Source organism: Aythya fuligula, chromosome Z, assembly GCF_009819795.1.
Source record: "Aythya fuligula isolate bAytFul2 chromosome Z, bAytFul2.pri, whole genome shotgun sequence".
Lineage (NCBI taxonomy): Eukaryota > Metazoa > Chordata > Aves > Anseriformes > Anatidae > Aythya > Aythya fuligula.
The window spans coordinates 1,067,312-1,082,193 of NC_045593.1; the positions used below are offsets into that span (position 1 = coordinate 1,067,312).

At 46.2% G+C, this 14,882-nt stretch overlaps 1 protein-coding gene across 8 annotated transcripts in view; it reads left to right on the forward strand.

Moving 5' to 3' along the window:
* TCF4 (transcription factor 4) overlaps window positions 1–14,882 on the forward strand; it is a 173,493-nt gene that overhangs the window by 90,101 nt on the left and 68,510 nt on the right. The window lies entirely within an intron of this gene.

A 14,882-nucleotide genomic window follows, 5' to 3' on the forward strand; every position in this document is an offset into this window, starting at 1 on the left:
CTGTAACAATGCTGCAGTGTTTTTGGCGCGGCGGCTCCTTCCCAGCAGTGCAACTCCAGGAAAGGCACCGCAGAGCTGGTGGCGGCCCCCAGCTTTGGATGGCTACCGCAATAAATTATAGTTTTCCTCGAATCTGTATGATGTTGTGTGAAAACAAGGTTGTATTGAGGGATAAAAATGTCTGTGAAAATATGATTTGTTGTCCCTTTTTGTTTCGGAATTGTTTTTGGCTGGAAGTCAAGGCCAGCAGGCTAACAGCAAAGCCGTCTCAAGGGAAGCATGCGTGAGCTAGAAAAATAAGAGTAGTTTAATTAAATAATAAAATGCCAATGTAATACAAAGGTATAGCATGTGTGTGTGTGCCTCTGTGCACTTTGCATTTGCATACTTTTAAGTCTCCAGAGAAAGTCTGAGTCTAAAAATACTATCAATAGCCTCAAGTCTGTGCTTTGTTTCGAGACAATTGATTTTTTTAAAAGACACTTTCTTTTTAATTTCGGTAGCAATATTAATCATGTGTTTAAATTCATTTTGCTCACGAAGAGTGCCAGGCTTCCTTTTTTTTTTTTTTTTTTTTTTTCTGAGCGCGGCAGCTTCTGACTTTTGGGAAAGTATTGAAAGAGTTTAATGGCCTCCTTAATATTCAGAGCTTTCCGCTGTTCAAATATGCCAGGAGAGAAAAAAAAAGTAGGAATATGGGGATGCAGTTGGTTTTTGTGTTTTGAAAACAAGGCTAGGAGCTGGCAGGACGTGCTGCTGCCCCCAGCGCTCGCGTGGCACCCGGGGTCTGTCCACACATGACTTTCAGATTTCACCTCAAAATGCACCTTTTCTTCGCCGTCTCTCGGTTTTCTTTCAACCTTCCTGTATTGGAAAGGGCTTGTAATACCCCAAATAAGTCAGAAATGAGTTCAGGATGCCTTGTAGAGGCGTTCGAACCGAAACCTCGCCGATTCCAGTAAGCAAATTGCCTCATGGTGTCCACAGAGTGCTCTGCGGTCCTGTAGGGTCAGCTGATGGAGAAAACTTACTGCCCCGCCTACCCTCTCTCCTTTTTTTGGGGGTTTCACTCGTGAAAAATTGAAGAATATTAGGTAAATATTGCAAAAGTAACACGAATAACAGAATTTCCAACCCGGGGAATTTTCTTTCTGCCCATGCATCCGCTTTGCTGAAGTGTAACGGAGAAGGGGATGAAGCAGATGACCAATGGCCAGCCGTGAAGGAGAGGAGCTATTTCTAAAAATAAGAACCTCTTGAATTCCTGAAAGGTACAGAAGGAATAATGCTGAATGCCAAGGCTGGACCATCTGTTGTCTGTTCTCCAGGCTGCAGAACTATCAGGATCCACCAAATTATTAACAAGCCTGAACCTTCAGGCTGGGAAGAAAATTTCAAAACCGCAAAGTCTACTGCGAGATTTCCGGGACGTGCTTTCGTGTGTGCTGAGAAAGATGAGCTAACCTAGACAGGAGATGCTGAGGAAGAGGATATTTGGTCAATTCCGAAGAAAATATCAATGGTGATGACACAGAAAATTAAGAATACCCTGAAACCTGGAGTTTTCAGAGGGCCCTGTGCAGCGGGAGGAGTCGCGTGCGCTCCCTTTTCCGAGACCCAGGAGGAGCGTGCAGATTTTGTTGATTTCTGAAAGGTAAATTGCTACCTCCAGATGTGATGCATTGCTCTCTGTAGATGAGTTCCTGGAACAATTAAGGAAAACTAAATACCTAACGATATTGAACTTGCTACCTATTAATCTTCTGGTACGAAAAAAACCACCAACCCCTCTTGGTGCAGACGGCAGCGGTGAGCTGAGGTTTCCTCCCCGTGCTCCTCTCACACCAAGGAGAAGAGGTCGGGCACGCGGCGAGCCATTTACTCCAGGCTGGGTTTTATTCCCGAGCCCAGGGCCCAATTCTGCTCTCACGGAAAACTGTAGTAAATACAACACTGATTACAGTGGGAATGGAGGCAAGCTCATCTTGGGAACCATTTAATTCCATTAGAGAGAAGGCAGCGAAGAAACATGTACCCAAGTTGTTGTCAAGGCACTTTTGAAATACTGGCTTCATTCGAGTTAATGACAAAAACCTCATTTCGTTCAGTCAAGTCAGGATTTTGTGTGTTGTCTTAATTCTGCGCTACTCACCATCTCCCCACAGATCCATTTTTTTTCCTTATTGGGCTGGTGTGGGGGGCATTAGCAAGGCAGTGGCATTTAACAACGCGCTCCTGTTTTATCCATCTAACTTTATCCTGGTTCCGCGCTTCGGCTTCCCAAATGATAGATAAAAACGTTACTTAAATAGCACGATTTAAAGATAAAAGAGCGTTTGTGAAACGTTGATTTATCTTTCTGCCAGAGGGTCTGGATATCCAGAATATCATTGCTAGACTATCGGTAGCGTGTGCTGCTTAGTGTAGCGAGGATCCACTCATCGGTTAATAAATAGGCGATGGGGCCGACTTTGAATAATCCAGGGCCACCGTGCTTTGCTGGGCAATGGTTAATTCCCAAAAGCGCTGAATAAAGAGACCTGTAAAGTGAGCTCGGTGGCCAGAAAGCATCCACCGTAGATTTCCAAGGCAACGCATGAGATTGTCTGGGGGAATAAATTAAGAGTTCCTGGCCGATTTGGATTACGCCTTTTTGGCAAGTGCCGAGTGAAGGACGTTTGGCATGAGGTGCTTTAACTTCAAGCAGAACCCCCAAGTCCTGGGATGACTTGTTTTTACTATTAGGAAAGTGAGCCTCGGTGTTGCTTTTGGCTGTGCTGGTTTACTCGGTGTTGCAGAAATACTCCGAGGCTGGCTGGAGCCATCCCATCTCCAAAGCTGGGTCAGGAACGAAGCGTTAAGGTAAAGCGAGTCGAGTTACACAAGCTCTGCCAGTTTTTGCTCTTTTTTTTTTGGGTTTGTTTTCAAATACCTGCTCCCAAAACGTAATAAATCCCGAATGAGATCATATCTGCTGGACTTCAGCTTGACTCAAGGCACGGTGCTACAGGGAAAGGCTGCCAAAGGGAAGGCCACAGGCTCCCTCCTGACCTCCTTGCTGTGTGCCCGGGCTCCTCTCTCCTCTCCATCCTTCCTTCCCTTGCTCCCCCATCTCTCTGGAGCATGGTGGCAGGGAAAAAAGGGTCACACATCATGGGCGAGGGGGATCCCAGCGCGTCCAAACTCCACGGGACTTGGCGAGCCTGAGAGGAGTCCCTGGCACAAGCCTTGGGTTTTAATTTTTGAGCGCTCGAGGCTCGCTGAGCAGAGCAGGGGGTGTTTATAACACACCTTAGACAGGGATTTTGTACGGGGGCAATGGAAATATTGCTGGAAAACTCGAAAATGAGCATAATGGGGATGAAAGACCGAGGCAGCTTCTGTGGCAAGTGCGTGTGGATTAATTCAGCCCAGCTGCCCGTGCCTGTGTGCCCACGAAGTGTGTAAATCCTTGCATAATGGCGTTCTCGTGCTGAGGAGGGAATGGCCAGAAATAGCGATTGCCCATTTTCTTTTTTTTTTTCTTCCCCAAGTCCTGGGACTTCCTTTTTCTGCTGCGAATTATTGAATTGTTGCAACATCTCTAATTATGTGAAGAGGAGTCCAAGCAAAGAGAGAAAGGGAGGGGGGGAAAAAAAAAAAAGAAAAAAAAGAAAAAGCAAGGGGGGGATTATCTTTTTATCTGCCATGTACTTTTAAAAGGCCCTTCTTCAGTGCTTCATTCAGCACGAGATTGAGCCTAATGCATATTCTGAAATCAGGCTTCCGACTGAAGCCACTGCAGAACAACTGCTGGAAAAATCACCCTGGTAGCACATTCTTCACTATCTTGCAGAGCGCTTTGGGGTTTTGTTTTTGGGGTTTTGCTTTCCTTTTTTTTTTTTTTTTTTTTACTTTTTTTTTTTTTTTTATGGCCTGACCACATTTTCCTAGTAAACAGTAAAAAAAAAAAAGGCAGCTCTCTGGCTGCAGCCAGGGAAGGTGTGAGCAGGGGTTGTGTGCGTGTCAGCGCACAGCGCCGCTGCGCTCGGAGCTGCTTCTCATTTGTACTTTGTTCAGGACCGGCAGGGCAAAGAATCTCTGCGGTTTTATTGGGATTGTATACAATAAGTTATTAAATTTCATCTCTGTAATACACCTGCAGTAAAATAACAAAACATTACTGCACTTAAGGAACATGTGTGTGTGTTGCAATGTTCCACCCCTCCCTTCCCAACAGCTGCTTACGGATTTCAAGATCCATTGTATGTATTCCCTAGAGCCCACCTCTAATAATCGAGACACATCTGCCATTGCAGTGTTATAGGCATATGTAGTTTTATTGAAAACTATACCTGTATAAAAAAAAAAATAAATAACTCCTACCGCAATTAAATTGGCAAGCTACCTTTTCTGCAGATCATATTGCAGACCTCTGGAGACGCAGCGAGTTCATTTGATTCTTCTGTTACAAATCACTTAGTAGTTTTTTGCTTAGTCAAATAACGAGATTTCCTCGCGGTTTGATGGCGAGATTCCTCTGCCTATAACAATTCCTCCATCCCTAGAAAAACACACACAAAAGCTATCCTAAGATGATAAAAGATACCTAATGTACCAAGGAATGCGGGTCCTACAAAGTCTATTGCTAATCCGTTTTTGTGATGAGATGTGAAGCGCCAGTACCCTTAATAAACCCGACGGTGCTTTGTTTATTTGCTGTTAAATATTTGGAGTCTCTGACCTCTTGGCTGGGCAAAATGTGCTTACCAGCCACAGCTGCGTAGGGATGCGATAAATAAAAATTAAAAAAAAAAATAAAATTATGCTCTACTGTAAGCACAGCCTTTGATACTTTGATACCAGCTAACATCCTGGCTACCGTGAGGTCTGTGATCAGTGGGGCTGGGAAGCAGCGCTTCTCCTGCTAACTTCTGTGGTGATTTATAGCTGGAGAAGGTTCACCTCTTGTCATCGTTTGTGCTCCAGCATCTTGCTGTGGGAGGTGGAATCATTGCTTCTGCTCCAGAAATTAGTTCTAGCGCCCATAAACTATCCTCCTGTGATCGTGGGCACGTTGTGGACTAATGTTTTGGATGTTACAGCACTAAAATAATGACATAAGAGATAAAATTTCCATGTTAATCAAATGTATTAAAGGAACAGACTTAAGTTCAGATGTCTGAATGGCTCATTTAGCAGAATTTCTCATGCATCCAGAAAGACACGGTTTCATTGTCCATATCATAATTGAAGAAATGCTAAAACCCAACACTGCAATTTAGTGGTAAAAGGAAGTGCTTTTCTCTTAGCCCTTTGGATCAAATGTTAAGCTGAGGGCTATTTTGTTGGAAGTGAGCATTCCAAGGGCACCTTTCTGGAGCTTATAACCTGGCAACAGAATAGCACTGCTATTTGTAATGTGCAATAATAGGTTTATGTTGTGGTTGAGTGCTAATAGGAGCTGGGTTTGCCTTTGCAGTCACTGCACTCTGACTTTCCGTGCTATCGTCAAGGCGATAAAAAGGGGAGTGATGCTCGCCCGCGGTGGTACCACAGCGAGCTGTGACCCCGCCACGCTGCACGGTGCTGGTTCAGGTCTGGTCAGGGCTTGATGGAGGACCTCCAGCAAAAAGGTGGCCTGCTTTGACCAATTCTGGCAATTTGCAGGGCTCAGAGTTGAGTGGTGAGTGCCCTGGCGTGTCCAAGGGTGACAGCCGAGGGTGGTGGCCTTGGCATATAAGGTATGGCTTGGCGACTTTTGCTGATCTAAATGCATAGAACCTAAAAACCACCCCCACCAACAAAAAATCCAACCCATCCATGCCCAGGTGGGTCTCGACTATCACCCCCCATCCCAGTAAAAACCCGTTTGCTGGTGTTTACGTGGAATTTCCCCTCTTTCCAGTTGTGCCCTTTGGGTTACTGGCCTGCGGGGCGTTAAACTCCAGCTCTACCTGGCCATTTTCAGGAAGCACGGCGAGACAAGGAGCTCGTGTGTGCATGCACACAAACAGCACGCGTGGCCAGGCTCTTGGCAGCTCCCCGTGCAATAGAGGCGATTTTAAAATTTCTTTTCTTGGGGTCTGTAACGCTGAGGAAAGTGTCGACCTCTTGTCGTTGCCACAAGCCCACGTGGCCGTTTCTGTAGCATTCTCTGCGCGCTGTCGCATTGCTCATTTCCAACAGACCATTGCCAATAGCCTTTTTACTGCCCAGAAGTTACTCCGCGCTTCCACCACCCCCTTCTGACATGTGGTTACCTGCTGCTTTGCAGGGGAATGAATAGCATCTTTAATCACACTTAATTACCATGCGGCTGCAGACAGGAACTTCACATACAGAACAGCTCAAGATGGAGAAACGAGATCTTTCACAGGCACGGATAGACGCAGAAGGCTGATTATTAAAATAAACACTGTTTTCAAAATGTATGCTACACAAATTTTGGTCGGGATCTGTACTTTCTAAGAGAGCTATTAATTCACATTTATAAGGAATAAAATTCGTCTCGTTTTGCAAACTTCTTTGCAGCGTTTCTTGTTGCAATTCAGACAATCTGCAAGTTGTCCAGATCTCCCCGAGTTTCGAAACCTAGTGCATCTCTTTTGCTTACGCTTTGCATGGGCTGATATTTATATTTTAAGTCATTCAAATTAGTCAGTAAACAGTCCGGTACGTGTAAACACCGAAAAATCGGTGTTTTAACAAACCAATGCCATAAATTCAGACAGCAGACATTTCTTGCTGCATTGGCTCTAGAATTTTTTTCACCTGTTTCACTGCATACTCCTCGGGAAGGTCCAGATAAACACAAGCCCATGATCTGTATATTTTTAAGAGCTTTCCAGTAAACTCTCACCACCTGATTTTCACAGAAAGCTCTTTAACTTCCTCCTCGGTAATAACTGGAGGAAAAAAAAAAAAAAAAGAAATATGTTCACATCCCCCTTGAAAGACCATGTTTCAGCACTGCAGTTGCCCCTTGGTGTCTGGTGCCAGCCTTCACCAGCAGTGACCTTAGAGGTGGTTTTCCTACAGGAGATGATGCTCTGGCCGGGCTTCTTTTGTTGTGTGATTTATTCCTTTGCTTCTTGGCTTAAAAAATAGGAGCAATTTCTTCTGACAAGTAGAGATTTCAGGGAATGGATGAGGATATGAATCCTAGCAGCTATTTATGTATGGAATAATTAAAAACAATGACTAAGTTGTGCTCTCATCCTGCCTAAAAAAAGAAAACCCGCTGATACCTCAGACACACAAGCACCATCAAACGGCTTTGGAGTTGTCATGGAGCGTTCCTCACTTCTTTAGGAAATTCTTTGTCTTCTCACATCTGAAGGTGCTTCTCTAGCTTGTTTTAATTTAGTATTAAAGTAATTCTCAGAAAGAGAAAGAACTGAATGACAAACTGCCCGGGGCAACACAGCGTGGGACATTCCAGGTAAATGGGATTTGGGCTCCGTGTCCCACCTGTGTTGCCTATGACCCTTGGGAGCCCCCCAATTACCTAAAGGCCTTTCCTGGGCCTTACGGGGCCATTCAGAGATGCGAGGCAGAGGGGTGGTCAGAGCCCGCGAGCAATTCCCGGTATTGGGTTCACTGAATCACCCCCCGGGAGCAGAAACCCCTATTTCAGCGCAGCCGTGCCCGACTTAGGCCATCTGTAGGCTGGGGGCCATCGACCAACGACTTAGCAAGGCCTTGTGGTGTGTCTTTCTCGCTTCCCCTTTCCTGTTTTGCTTGATTTTCGTTGTTCCCCTTTCACAGCCTTTTTTTTTTTATTATTTTTTCCCCTGTAACTGTCTTGTGTTTTGCTGCAGTCTGTGGCTGGTGTGAGCACAGAGAGAGGAGGAGGAGGCTTTGTGTGAGGGGCTGGACATGCTCCTCACAGGTGGAGGAGTGGGTCTTGAGCCCCGTCACACCTCTAAAATGGACATTGTTTGATAGATTACACAAACGATCAAACTTTTTGTGTGAGGGAGTGGGATTTTTTTCTCGCTTTCTCAATCCTGTCGGACATTGGTGCCTGCAGGTCAGCAGGACAGTGCGTGTGGGCTCTGGGACAGCCCGCCAAAAACTTGGCATTTTTGTAAAGTTCAGTTTTTGGCTCTTGAAAGTATCAGTAAGAGGTGGTTGAAGGTATCAGTAGGAGGTGGTTAGTACCAGCCACGTGCTGGTGTTTGTGGAGGATCAGCCGAGCTCAGAGGAGAGCCATGGGCCCGCGCCTGCCCACCCACCAACGTGCCCACTGCTGACCAGGCCACACTCCTTGCAGGTAAACTTAAAATACCTCCCTTGGCCTCTCCTCCAGTCAAACAGTGCAAAACTCTGCTATTTCCACACTTGCCAGCTCTACAGGCCGGATATTTTCCAAATTCTTCTTATTTCAGACCTGTTATTGTTAGGCTGGACGCGTGGCCGCATGGGCTTCCCTCATACCGCCCTCCTGCTCTCTCATGTCCTCGGTCTTATTTACCTCAGGAGCAGCATTTTTAAAGTAGATTTCCCCCCCCTCTGGCTTTGAAAAGTGCCAAACACATTGTTGGTGCTTAACAAATAATAAATAATAATACCCCAGAAGCCAGGTATGTCTTTATGCCTTCGCAGCAGATGAGGTGCATGTCTGCCAGGCATTCAAGTCTTGCTGCAGTATGTTTAGCAACAATGGAGAAGTTAATATTTTTATTTTGTTTTGAAGTTAATGACAGAATATAGCCATCTGTCTGCATGTTTATAGGTCTTTCCATTTTATTTTTTAACTGTTTTCCTTCTTTGAAAATGGATCCTGCTTGACTGTCAGGAGATTATTATTTTTTTTTAAGAGTAAAGATATAAGCTATACGAGAGGTAGAATTATGGATATTTCCTTGCCTTTCAAAAGTATCTGGGGAAAATGCATATAAAGTCAAATAAAAACCAACGGAATCACTGAAAATATAACTCACTTGGGTATTCCTCTGTTGGTTTTTTACATCCCACTGTAATATACAGGATTACCTTTACAACATAGACAGTGGATAACAAGGTACTGTGACAAATACAGTTTTTAGACAGAGATTTTTTATTCTTTAATGCAATGTGAAAAAAAAAAAAAAAAAGCCAATTAACTGCCCAACACATTATAGTCATCTACAGAGAAAATCAGCCAGAAAATCCCCCTTGCTTTATGGCCTTAGATGAGGCTATCTTGCATCGTCACGGAGAGTCACCTGCATCTTGTCCCATGTCTTGTTGGGAGCAGAGCTCCTCTGCCTTTACCTAGTGCCCTTCCAGTCCCTGTTGTCCCAAACACTACCCAGTAGTCATGTCTTGGTTCATTGCTCCCCTTTTTGGAAGGCTTTGGTGTTGAACAGTGAGAATTTTCCATGAGTCCTTACTATTTTCTTTAAGATATATATTTCCTCTTAATCATTTTTTCAAGTTTTATTCTGTGATGACCAATCTTTGGCAGGCTTTATAAAATGACTCATTTGTAGCCCAGCTTTGGAAGACTTGTGAGAAAGGACGCTTTCAATTCGTGCTCTTCCAACAGCACCAGGGGAGTGTCCTTCATCTATGGTGCGACCACGGCGCAACATGCATGGAAATTTCTACTGCTCGTGCGATTTATGGGCACATCCTGATATCATACGATAGACTTCATGTGGTCATACGCACGTGGAACAGCACAGACAATTTCAGGATTGCAAGTGTACAAAAGGAAATCGCCGTTGATGCATGTTTTGAAGTAGCCCAGCGAGGACAAGCGAGGCTTCTTCCTCGCATATTCTTGCCACTGGGTAGGGCAGCAACGATGCTGTGCCAGTGTCCTTTAGTTTTCCAGTTTCTAGAATCTCATTCTGAAGCTGGTGGGATTCACAACGTTTGTCGTGTAACTTCTGCTGGCTCTTTGCTTTCTTTTCTGCTGCCTTCCTTTATCGGTTGCGTGCTGCAAGGCACGTCGTGCATCTCCACGGGGCGCTAGGTGCAGGCGAGAAGAAAGCAGTGTCTGTGAAACGTTGCTCTCTCCGCAGTGCTTCTGTTTGGCCTGGTGTTTCCTTTCTGCCAAGGAGCTTAGCTTAGCGGCTTTGGTTTATTTGTAAACGATGTCTTGCAGATAAACCGAGTCCACATTTTGTGACGTTTGTCCCTAATGGCAGCCGGGAGGGATGCTGCCAGCCCTGCTCCACGCCAGCTCTTTTCTGCATCTTTTTGGCTAGGAAAGCCTTACTAAACCTTGTATTGATGGTGGGAGTCAGACTTTGTAAAGAAATAAGAGAAAACCCAGGTGGGGACGTGTCCACAGGCAGTCCTTTGCTGACTATGGGCATCGATACCGGCCTGTGCAGGCATTTGCTTTGAGTGGATGGCTCGTGCTGGCTTCCCCAAAAGCAGCAGTATTGCAGAGCAGGAGCAAAGCCTCTCTCTGCAGCGTAGGCAACCAAAATGCTGCCTCCACAACACAGAAGATCCTCAGCACCTCTTCCACGCAGAAAGGAGGGAGGAAATGCAGCCGTGTGATAGCAAGCAGGACACGGAGCAGGTCTGCTCTCCCCTAGCTGCCCCAGATGCCCCCTTGGAGGCACCTAAGTAGGCAAAACTGCATTTTCACTTGAAAGTGCATTTTCTGAGCTAGCTGCAGGGCAGCATGGAGAGCTGGCCGGGTGGCACGCTCTGCTCTGACTCACCCAAACGCCAGCTTGCTATCCTTTCACCTGTGTCAGCACAAAAAGGTGCTTTTTCTTCCTGCCCGTTCCTCAGAGCAGCTGAATTTGCCAATTTTGTTGTTGTCGCAGGGCAATTCTAATTTATTTATATTTTTTTGGTCCTGTCTTCAGCACAAGGTGACCTGAGCTTTGCAGACTGTACTTGAAGTGAAGAAGCCTTCACGTTTTGTTCAGCCACAGTTATACATCATGTGCGGGGGGATCAGTTTCCATCGGGCAGCAAATGTCTTAGCTACGTGAAAAAAGACCCTGAGGAGCAGAGGGAAATTTGAAAGCAAGGAAAAAGGAAAGTTCCTGTAGTTTAAGCTCCACATTCGTGCCGTTGGTTGGCTTTATGTGTGTTCGCATGGATATAGAAAAACAAAAAAGTGATGTTACAGCACCGAGAGGTGGCTGGGGGGACCCGGCCACCCCTGCCCTCCCCGCGGCGTGCATGGGCTGACGGCGAAGCCACGAATGTGATTTATTTCCAGCTTGTCATGTACCGTTGGGTCCCAAGCCCACTTCTTCCCCCCAGCTTCCTTTCCAACGTGTGCTTGAGGTTTCACTTCCCTGCGCCTCACCCCAAGCAAACTCAGGCTTCTTGATGTGAACGTGGGGATGGAAACATCCTTCCCAAGCCCCTGCGAGTCCCAAGCCCTGTGTCTGACATGCAGGATCGTTTGAGGAGCTTTAAATAAAAGCTTTTAGTCTGCGGACAGCTTTTTCTTTTTTCCTACAAAACCTTGCTTCTGCCCTAAAAAAAAAGGGGGAGGGCGTTGTTTATCTTTCAGGCTGATGAATAGTAATAAGTCTGAAAATAAAAAACAAAACCACGCACTCACACACACATCCTCCGAGGCGCTTGAAGTATTTAGCATGGGTTTTGTTATTTTTTTTTTTTGGACAGGAAGTTTCTTCGGTCTCTTAGATGTCTGTACGGCAACTTTTCTTTGGTTAAAAATATTACTAGCATAATTTCAGCAAAAGGCCGTTTCCCAGGCATTTGAACTTCTGTAAGCCTTTTTCTCTGTGTTCTCCCATTCAAAGGGAAAACAATAATTATATCATTAAAAATGGGAATTCAGCCACCAGACACCTTTTCAAGACTGAGGCGTGTCAGGGTATTTTACCCTGCCTGAGACAACCTGAGCCAGGATTTTTGTTGTAAGCCGTTTGTAGTCGAACGCTTACACGGGGAAGAGTGATGATAATTGACTTGTTAGGTTAACGGGGCTTTTTTTAGGGTTTCTCATAAGTTGCCAGCGAGAGCCATTTTGAAGCGAGCAGCAGTAGGACACCCTCACTGAATCCTGTTGAAGTGCTTACTTGAACTGAAAAAAAGCAGAGCCCGGCGAAGGAATTCCTGCCAGCGAGCCTTCGGGATTTTTTCTCAGGGAAAAACCGGTGTAAAAATGTCCTTCTCCTCACAGCGTTGGCTTCTGCGTGTCATTAATCCTCCCTGTCTCCTATCCGTCTCTGGGAGATCTCTGGAGATCCACTCTGGATTTCCGCGGTGTTTGGTGGCAGATTGTTCTGCGCTGGATCTTCTCGGGCACGGGCGCTTGTGCAGGGCCCCGTTCTTCATGCTCTCAGCCACATCCAGCTCCTTTCGGGCACGCTGCTGTTTCCAGAAGCATTTCCCTGCTCGGGGAGCACATCTGCAGGTGAGGACGTGGGCTTCGGTCCCGTGTGGCACGGGGACAACCTTGGCACCTCGGCCACCTGCAGCACCGGGGAGTCACCAACTGCATCATCCCGTCCCCTCTGGGCACAGCCAGCAGCACGAGGACTCTCCAACCACGAACCACTGCCCATGGACTTGGACCAAAGTCTCCACTTGCCTCTTTCATCCCGTTTTCCCCTGCCACCCTCACGCGCTGGGCGCTTTTGGGATCATCCCCAGAGGTGGCACGGGGCAGCCCCTTAAACGTGGCTGTTGTAAGGCTGGTTTTGGGAACCCGCTGGCATCGCCGTTTGGGCTGTGGCAAAGGAGCTATCTCCAACTCCAAGCACTTCCAGCAGAAGCTGCACAGCAAAAAAAATAAAATAAAATCACAAACAGAGCAAAGGCTGCATTTAAAAAACTCCTTAGTTAGGAGGAAGTCCCTTCTTCCCTTGATTTTTTTTGTGCCTCGCACTTGTTCAGCTGAATCGCTTTTTATCCACGTTTCCCCGACCGCTAGGAAACGAAATATTTTCATTCTCCTGAAGCTTTAGAAAAAACCCTGAGAACTGTGCCGTTGATGGCGAAATCATTCACTGCAAATGCGAAAGCCGGGATCGTTAATGCAGACGAGTAGCTAACCTTTCGTGGTAATCAAGCGGCGGTGTAATCATCTGAGTCATCGTGCATAATGGTGAATAAAGGCAGGGGAAGAAGCAAACATACGAGAGTAAATGTGGGGAAAACGAGCTCAAAAGTTACAAATTTTTTTTTTTTTTTCTCCTGCTCACCTGGAAGAGATGAGGAAAAGGAGCGGAGAAGAAATTGGAAATATGCTGCTGGAACCACCGAACAAACTTGAGAAGTTCCTTCTGTTGTGCTGCTATTAAAAAAAAAAAAAAAAATTGGGAAAAATTTCTCCAGAAAGCTTTAAGCCTAAAGAGCGATTTTAAATTATGCAGATGAAGAGAAAGTGAAAAAAATAAAATAATAATAATAATAAAAAAAAAAAAAGTAGAGAACTGCTCCTGATGACATTAATGCACGAGGGCTGGTTGAACATGAAAAATGAGTTGATGATACCTGCAAGCGTTTTTCTCGAGGCAAAGGTCAGAGTCGAAAGCAAAGTGCTGAGCACCGCGCGCAGCCGTCTGAAGGTGCTGCCCTGGAAGGCAGAAGGAACGAGCCAAAAAGGTTATTTGCCATCAAGATGGAGCAAAGAAAAGAACCAGAGGAAAATCTCTCCTGCTCCGTGCTCGTGAGCCTTCCCCAAAAACCAGAACTCGGTGAGAAACGAAATCTCGCTGCGAGAAGCTCCTTTGTTCCCTCCAAGCCCAAATTTTTCTGTAAATACTTTGAAGAATTACGCTTGGTTGAGCAAAAAGGAAAACAGTACCTGAGCTCGAAAACATCCTCGGTGGAACCCGAGGAAATTGTTGCTCTGTGTTTGCCATCAATGCTTTGCAATTTACACTTGGCATTAGAGAGGACTACTGGACATAAACGACACACAGAAGATTTTTCAGAGAGCTGCCAAATTTCCAAAAGCCAAAGAAAGGAGTATTTGTAGGAATTGGACAGATTACGAACAGATGCCCTGATAGTCACATGATAAGTGGAAATTTAGTTTCCTAATTTGATTAAAAGCAGAGGATTGAAATCACAGAAGGAAGTAACCAAGGAATGATTCAGATGTCTATGCGGCATGACTTAGTTAACTTGACTTAAGTGAAAATTCATAAAGCGAGGGGAGGGCATGGAGAAGGAGCCGCGACCTGGCTGAGGAGATGCACTGCGGCATCCTGCGAGCTTGCGAGAGGAAGAAGCAAACAGAGCGGTTGCAGTTCAAAATCGGGCGTGTTGAAAAAAAAAAAAAAGAAGAAAAAAAACAGACCTCCCGTTCCTCTGTTTCGGCATGAATTAATGTGATTTCATCAAATTTAGGTTGCTTGGGGTGCACTGGGTGTGGAGAAGGCCAAGCGAGGTGGTGGAGGCGCGGGTAGCCGGCGGGGGAATGGCCTGGGCCACGCTCCCTTGGGCTGGTGTTTGGTGGGAGCACCCCAAATTGTGCCGTGGGGCTCCAGCACTGAGGGTGACTGCATCCATCTCGGCTTGAGCTCTTTTTTTTCTGGAGGAAAATGTGATTTGATCGCAGAACGGGGAAAGCAAAAAGGTTTTGGTCTTCAAGGGTGCACGGCCTTGTGATGCGAGGGCTGCTGGAACAGCAGGAAAGTGGCCGGGCTCTTCTTCTTGGCCAAAGTGCCCGAATTCTTCCCGTCCATGGGAAGTTTATTGCAAAAGGAGCTTGCTTTTCCATCCATGCGTTTTCCCGTGCGGAGCGGGGACCATCTGTCCCGCGGCCCCCATCCCTCCGCCGGGCTGGGGAGCGGCGAGCGGGGCTGCAGCTGTGTGCGGGGACGCTCGGCCCCGAGCGCCGCGCACAATCGCTTGGCAGCCGTTCAGAAAAGGAGCTTAATCTCTCCTCCTCTAAGCCCGTTTTTCTCTTCCCTGCGACGTCCCCGCGATGGCGCGTTTGATACCGGATCAAG